Here is a 7093-nt window from a genome sequence, read left to right as displayed (position 1 = left end):
TCATAATCGCAACCAAGGTAACAATTGATCCAACGGCATAATGATACCAAGCCTCGGTATGAATGGCATATTTTCTAATCTTTCTCATCTTCAACCGCATTGCATCCATCTTGATCTTGTGATCATCGACGACATCCGCAACATGCAACTCCAATATCATCTTCTCCTCCTCCAATTTTTTTACTTCAAGTAATTGTTTTCTTCTTCAACTAAATTTAACCTCTCGACAATAGGGTCGGTTGGAATTTCCGGTTCAACTACCTCCTAGATAAATAAAATCTATGTCACGTTGGTAGGCATAATTGTCATAAACAATAAATGAACCAAATAGTTATAAAAAGATAATATATACCACATCCGAATCATAGCCAGGACGAGGGCCGACGGGGGCGGATACCAAAACCATCGCACTATATAATAACAAGCAATAATAAAAGTAAGAAAATTAGACAAGTTTCTATCTAAAGTAAGAATTTTTTTTCTTTCAGAGAGAAGATAAGAACAAGAGGCTCACCATGGTGGTTTCGGCGACGAGATCGGTGCGGGCGATCGACGGCGGTGAAGACGGGAGTGGGACGTGACGGGCAGCTAAACCTAGACAAATCTCGAGGAAAATGGAGCTTTGAAGTCGAGCTTCAAAAGGAGAAAGCTTAACTAGTGTGGCTCGGGCATTTCATCGAACACCTCATGTGCATAGGAGGTGAGCTAGAGCACCACAAAGCTCTCCCCTCGCCGCCAGAGAAAAACAGAGTACTGGGGTGCTCTTCTTGCGGGCGAGGGGTATATATAGGCACCTCATTGGTCCCGGTTCGTGGCATGAACCCGTACCAAAGGGAAGCCCGTGGTCCCAGTTCAAGCCACCAACCGGGACCAATGGTGGTGAGCCAGGAGCGAGGCCCATTGGTCCCGGTTCGTCCCACCAACCGGGACCAAAGGGGCCAGACGAACCAGGACCAATGCCCCCACGAGGCCCGGCAGGCCCCTGGCCTCACGAACCGGGACCAATGCCCCCATGGGTCCCGGTTCTGGACTGAACCGGGACTAATGGGCTGACCCGGCCTGAACCAAAGCCCTCTTTTCTACTAGTGTATCAGCCACAGATAGAAAGGTGAGGTCCAGCTAGCTCATTCAAATGCGACCTCGGCCAGTGGTTTTCTTCCTCCACTTCAATTTTCAGCCTGCAACTCATTGCTTAGCTTTATCTTCGTGTCCATTCACCCATCTCTGCAGAGCAGTATGAGAAAGATGAGTATGTTTCTCGTTGTCGCAGCTCTCATGGCCTCTATCCTCGGCCATAGAACTGGCATGGTCACAACTTCAACGTGCTGGGATGACCAGGATTTCTTCAAATACTGCCCGCCGTCACGGTGCAGCGTAGATGGGCCTGAGATCCGGTTCCCGCTCCGGCTTGAAACCAGCACTTCATCTTCATCATGCGGCGCGACATGTGCGAAGATGGCTTGCTCAGGCCAAGACTTCATCCTACTCCACCCACTTCTTGGCCACTACAAAGTGACCACCATAGACTACAACCATGCTACCCTCAGCATCATCCCGCTCATAGACTCCTTGACTTCATGCCCGCTTCAGAAGCTCATCTCCACAGATCAACTAGCTGATGCCTACCGTCGATGTTCATTATACAAGGCAATACCTGGAAAAATAGTACACTGTTCAAAGGAGTTCATACCAAGTAGCACTACTCAAGTTGATGATGACTACGAGATGAAAAAGGCTGCCGATTATATTGTTGGCCCAATCTCTTGCTTTAGCAACCAAAGTCAGTTTGTCTATTTGGTGAGTGCTAGTCTATATATGCATGTGCTTCCGTTGGACTGCAAGGCCATGTCAAATGTTCTGATACCATCAAGATCCATGGATGGCTCGATGTTCAAGCAAATGTCAGAAAGAATTATTAGTTTTGCTGAAACAACTGTTAGTTGGCGTGACGATGGCATTTCTACCAGTTGCACACAATGTGCACTTGATGGGCAGAGTTGTGCTTTCAGTTCGCATAGAAATCAAACATTCTGCATACGCCGCAGGCCTCATGGTATCCCTTTTTCACTCCTTTTCTTCTTTTGTATTTTAAACCAACTGACCAAACTGTACATGATCACAACAACCCCTATATATTTTCTAACACAGCTTCATACTGGGATAACTGGATTACAATAATTTAGACTAGACTCAACCGAGACATGCTACTTGCTAGCACTTTTTAAGGTTATGTATTGCCGCAATCTCATATAACTGTGATATTGCCTTTTATTGTCAAGAAGTGAACTTCCCTTCTATTTACTAAACCATCAATCAAAACTTATTCCCTTGTTTGACATTTGCAGGTTCACATGTCAAAATCGCTGCAGGTACTTGTGCAATCCGCACTTCCCATTTTATTCAAACAAAAGTGATAAAGAAAAGAAACAAAGTCATTTACCATGCATAAACTATTTTTACTAGTATTACTCTGAATCTGATTTCTCTCATGCTCAACAGTCAATCACTAAGTGATGGCTTTCTCTCCTAATGCAGTATGCTGACTTCATATATTCTGCGTATGCAGCTACATCATCTGCAGCCGCATTTGTTGTTCTTTCATTGATGGTGGCTACTGTGATCTATCTCTCCTTGAAGTCAAGGTACAATGAAGAGATAAATATGAAAGTTGAAATGTTTCTCAAGGCATATGGCACATTGAAACCCACATGGTACACTTTCCCTGAAGTTAAGAAGATAGCAAGACGGTTCAACGATAAACTAGGCCAGGGTGGGTTTGGAAGTGTATACAGGTGAGCTACGAAATGGAGTTCCTGTCGTAGTCAAGATGCTAGAGAACTCTACAAGAGAGGGAGAGGAATTCATCAATGAAGTTGCAACCATTGGACTGACCCACCATGCAAATATCGTCCGTCTCTTTGGCTTTTGCTCCGAAGGAACGGGACGGGCTCTTATTTATGAATTCATGCCTAATGAGTCACTGGAGAAATATATATTCTCACATGTTTCTAATATTTCACAACTACTCCTGGCACCCACCAAAATGCTAACTATTGCTTTAGGCATTCCCAAGGAATGGAATACCTGCATCAAGGCTGCAACCAGCGCATTCTCCACTTTGACATCAAGCCGCATAACATCTTGCTAGGCTACAACTTCAATCCAAAGATCTCAGACTTTGGACTCGCAAAGCTGTATGCAAGGGACCAGAGCATTGTTACCTTGACTGCAGCCAGAAGCACAATGGGATACATCGCACCAGAGCTATACTCTCGAAACTTTGGAGGGGTTTCATACAAGTCAGATGTATATAGTTTTGGCATGCTGGTGTTGGAAATGGTGAGTGGAAGGAGGAACTCAGACCCAAGTGTTGAGAACCAGGCCGAAGTTTATCTCCCGGAGTGGATCTACGAGAAAGTAATCAATGGGAAAGAATGGGAGCTTACTTTGGAAATGACAGCAGAAGACAAGGAGAAGATTGTTGGCGCCGCCTCTTCTCGCAGCGCCGCTTCTTCTTCTACCTCGAGCTGCCTCACACAACTCTCTCATCTCTCTTGTGGTTTCACACAAAAACACACACACCAGGGGAAGACTCAACGCGCGCACACACACACGCATATACCAAGAAGCACACACACACGCATATACCAAGAAGAGCACACAAGCTTTGCCCAGAGGCACTCTTACTTGGCAGCCGCAAACACTACATTGTTGCCTCAGCACTCACGGCCTCGCATTCATTTGTCAACTTAAATAGGCAGTACACAAGACTCACGCACTGCCAGGGCAACAACCTGCCCAACTCCTATGCCACTCACGCATACTCCACTAGCCCTATTCTCTTGCCCACTAACTCAACTAACCCACGTACATGCATGCGCACGTACAACAATGGCGCAATCTCTCCACAACAGCCACATGACTTGGCCGGCTAACAAATTCATGCATGCAACACTATCTAATCTCCTAATTTCACTACTGACTTGCGTGTACACACATTAACTCATCTCCATGTGAGTACACACCCGCAGTCTAGTAGCTGAACACGACTACATGCATGACTCAAAATCTAAATCTAGCACTAATAACAAGATTAGTTCTAACAAAGATGAGACAGCTGACTATTGTGGCACTGTGGTGCATCCAATGGAACCCGAAGAATCGACCATCAATGACAAAGGTGGTAAACATGTTAACTGGGAGGTTGCAGAACCTGTAGATTCCACCACAGCCCTTTGTGTCGTCTGACAATCGTCTTATGCCAGAAAACACAACGAACACATGAACACGCATTGTGTGTGTTTTTGTGTGTATCATTACACGTTTGAGGGAACATAACTCGCATCTTCGTTGTAAAGCTTAGTTCCTTGGCACTAGCTTGCCAAATGTTCGATACATACTGAACTACATGGGATTTTGCAGTAATGTTAATACTGCATCTGTATCTTACCATATTGCAATGCTATTAATTAGAAACATATGACACTGGATTTTGCAGTCATTGTCCTGGCATTGTTGTGACAGCTGGGATATAAATCTTAGCCAGTTATATTGCTGTAATTTTATCCCCTTCCCCCCAACAATGATACTACTGTAAAGTCCTTATAGTACAGAAATGTCCAGATCGCCTGCTTATTCTACAAAAAGAGAGGATCCTGTAACTAATCACGCAACTGCCATGATTACTAGGTACTGGAAACTCAGCATTCCACTTCAGAAATCAAATGAGAGCAAAGGGGATTACCATGGCAGATAACTTCTGCGGTGTATCCAGTGGAACCCGAAGAATCGGACATCAATAACAAAGGTGGTAAACATGTTAACAGGGAGGTTGCAGAACCTGCAGATTCCACCCAAGCCCTTTGTGTCGTCTGAAAATCGCCCTATGCCACAAAACACAACAAACACATGATCATGCACTGTGTTTCTGTGTATTAATATTACATACACGTTTGAGGGAAGTTAACTCGCATCTATGTTGCAAACTGTAATGCCTCGAATGTTAATTCGTCTAGATACTAAACCGAACTACATGGGTCACCTGATCTGTACGTTATTACATTGTAATGCCACATGGGTCACCTGATCTGTACGTTATCATGTTGTAATGTTATTAATTAGAAACATATGCACTGGATTTGTCAACCTTTGAACAATGAGAACTTGTTAAATTGTTCTACTAGTATCTTCCTGTCATTGCTGTGATTTTGTCCCCTTTCCCTCATAAACTGTGGCCATTTCCTTATCAGAATCACAAGACGAGCATCTAAGCTCTTTCTAATACGGTGATGCGCAGATGGCCTCAGCTAATCATGCATGCCACTGCCCCAGCTACTAATAGAAAGTACAAACGCAGCACTTCTATTCTGAAATCAAAAGGAGAGGGCAAAGGGATTACTCAGTGTGGCAGATAGCTTCCGCGGTGGAACGCAAGGGAGGCGGGATACTCGGGAAGACGAGGAACTCGCCCAGCCGGCGGAAAATGTGGGACGGCCTCCGGCGGGCAGGTAGGGGTGGACTAACGAGCAGCTCGGCTCGTTAAGCTCGCGCTCGTTAAGGCTCGGCTCGTTAAGTTCGTTAAGATTAACGAGCAGAAAACCTGCTCGGCTCGGCTCGTTTGAAGCTCGTTAAGCTCGTGAACGCTCACGAGCGCTCGTTAACAGATTATAATGTGTTACGATATACATGATGAATGTGTAGGTATGGTTTTCAAGATGAAATATGGTGACTACAAAAAGAAATGAAGTAGTTTGTTGCCTCATATGTCGATTAGATTAAATAGATGGGCTGGGGTGCTACAAGAAGTTTGTCACGTAACATGAAAATGTGTATTGTGTTGTTACTAACGAGCTTAACGAGCTACTCGTGAAACTCGTTAGCTCGCTCATTAAGCTCGTTAAACATAACGAGCTAAAATCAATAATTGGCTCTGTTCATTAAAAAGCGAGCTACGAGCTTAACGAGCCGAACTATCAAACGCTCATTAAGCTCGCGAGCTACGAGCTTTTGGTCCAGCCCTATGGGCAGGCACGGCCTGACTGCGTCGCCAGAATAAGCACTCGGCGGCCTCCGGCCGCCTACTAGGGCAGAAACTGTGGAGGTGCCTTTCCCATTTCGGGATAAGCCTGAGTTGGGTCGGGCTTCCTTGTAGAAATGGGCCGGTGCGCAGTCTGACTGGCGGACTGGTTTGGGCAGCCAGCCACTGGTTTTTCTAAAAAAAGCCAGCCACTCGTACGCAAGCCAATAGTATGTTACCTAAGGGCATTTTCTAACCGAGCTCTTAAAAGTTCATCGAGTATATACATTAGTGGAGTATATATGCTTCACTAATATTTCGCCACTCCTAACCGATCCTCTAAAGTTAATGGAGTAAAACTAAATTTGCACAAATTCAATCAAATTTGAACCGAAAGATGATGCATTTAAACATAAGTTCAACACATAAACATGCATATAAACTAAAGTTCTCGCAACCGAACATTAAACATAAATTTAAACTAAAACTAAACTTGAACTACTTTCGGCCGAAGTGAAGGTCGAGCCAATCCTTCCGGGTGAGGTCACTGTCGATGAGAGCCGGGTTCGGGCCGGTGCCGCCGCCGTCGTCTTCATCGGGACGTCGTTCTGCTCCTCACCGCCCTACTTTCCATCGTCCTTGTCGTCTGAGATGATGATGACTTTGCCGCCATTGGCGGCGAATATCGCCCGCTCCACCTCCACGAGCTCCAGGTGCTGCCACCAGAGGTCATCTATGTAGGCCTCGTTGGCGACTGCAGCCTCAAGGCGATCCCACACCTCTTGGTCCTCCCGCGCCATCAGAGCGCTCACCAACCCCGGCTCCGGCGCGACAAGATGGACCAGCGCCTTCCCGAACGAGAAGTTAAGCCGTCGGAGACACACCTTCACACGCCTCCATCATTGCTAAGCATGCAAACGGGGCAGAAAGTTGGAGGGGGATTGTACGATCGAAAGTATGTCTAGAGGGGGGTGATTAGACTACTTGACCAAATGAAAATCTAGCCTCTTACCAATTTTAGTCTTTGGCAGATTTTAGCTATCTTAGCACAAGTCAAGCAATCTTAACACAATTCAA

The 7093-nt window shown here is 45.5% G+C and overlaps 1 pseudogene; it reads left to right on the top strand.

Annotated features, from left to right (window-relative positions):
• Positions 1-1245: 1245 nt before the first annotated feature.
• LOC123057598 (rust resistance kinase Lr10-like) lies at positions 1246-4912 on the top strand (annotated as a pseudogene).
• Positions 4913-7093: the final 2181 nt, after the last annotated feature.

This window comes from Triticum aestivum, chromosome 3A (genome assembly GCF_018294505.1).
Source record: "Triticum aestivum cultivar Chinese Spring chromosome 3A, IWGSC CS RefSeq v2.1, whole genome shotgun sequence".
Classification (NCBI taxonomy): Eukaryota; Viridiplantae; Streptophyta; class Magnoliopsida; order Poales; family Poaceae; genus Triticum; species Triticum aestivum.
Note: the sequence above shows the minus strand (reverse complement) of the source record. Positions and strands in the feature narration are given on the sequence as shown.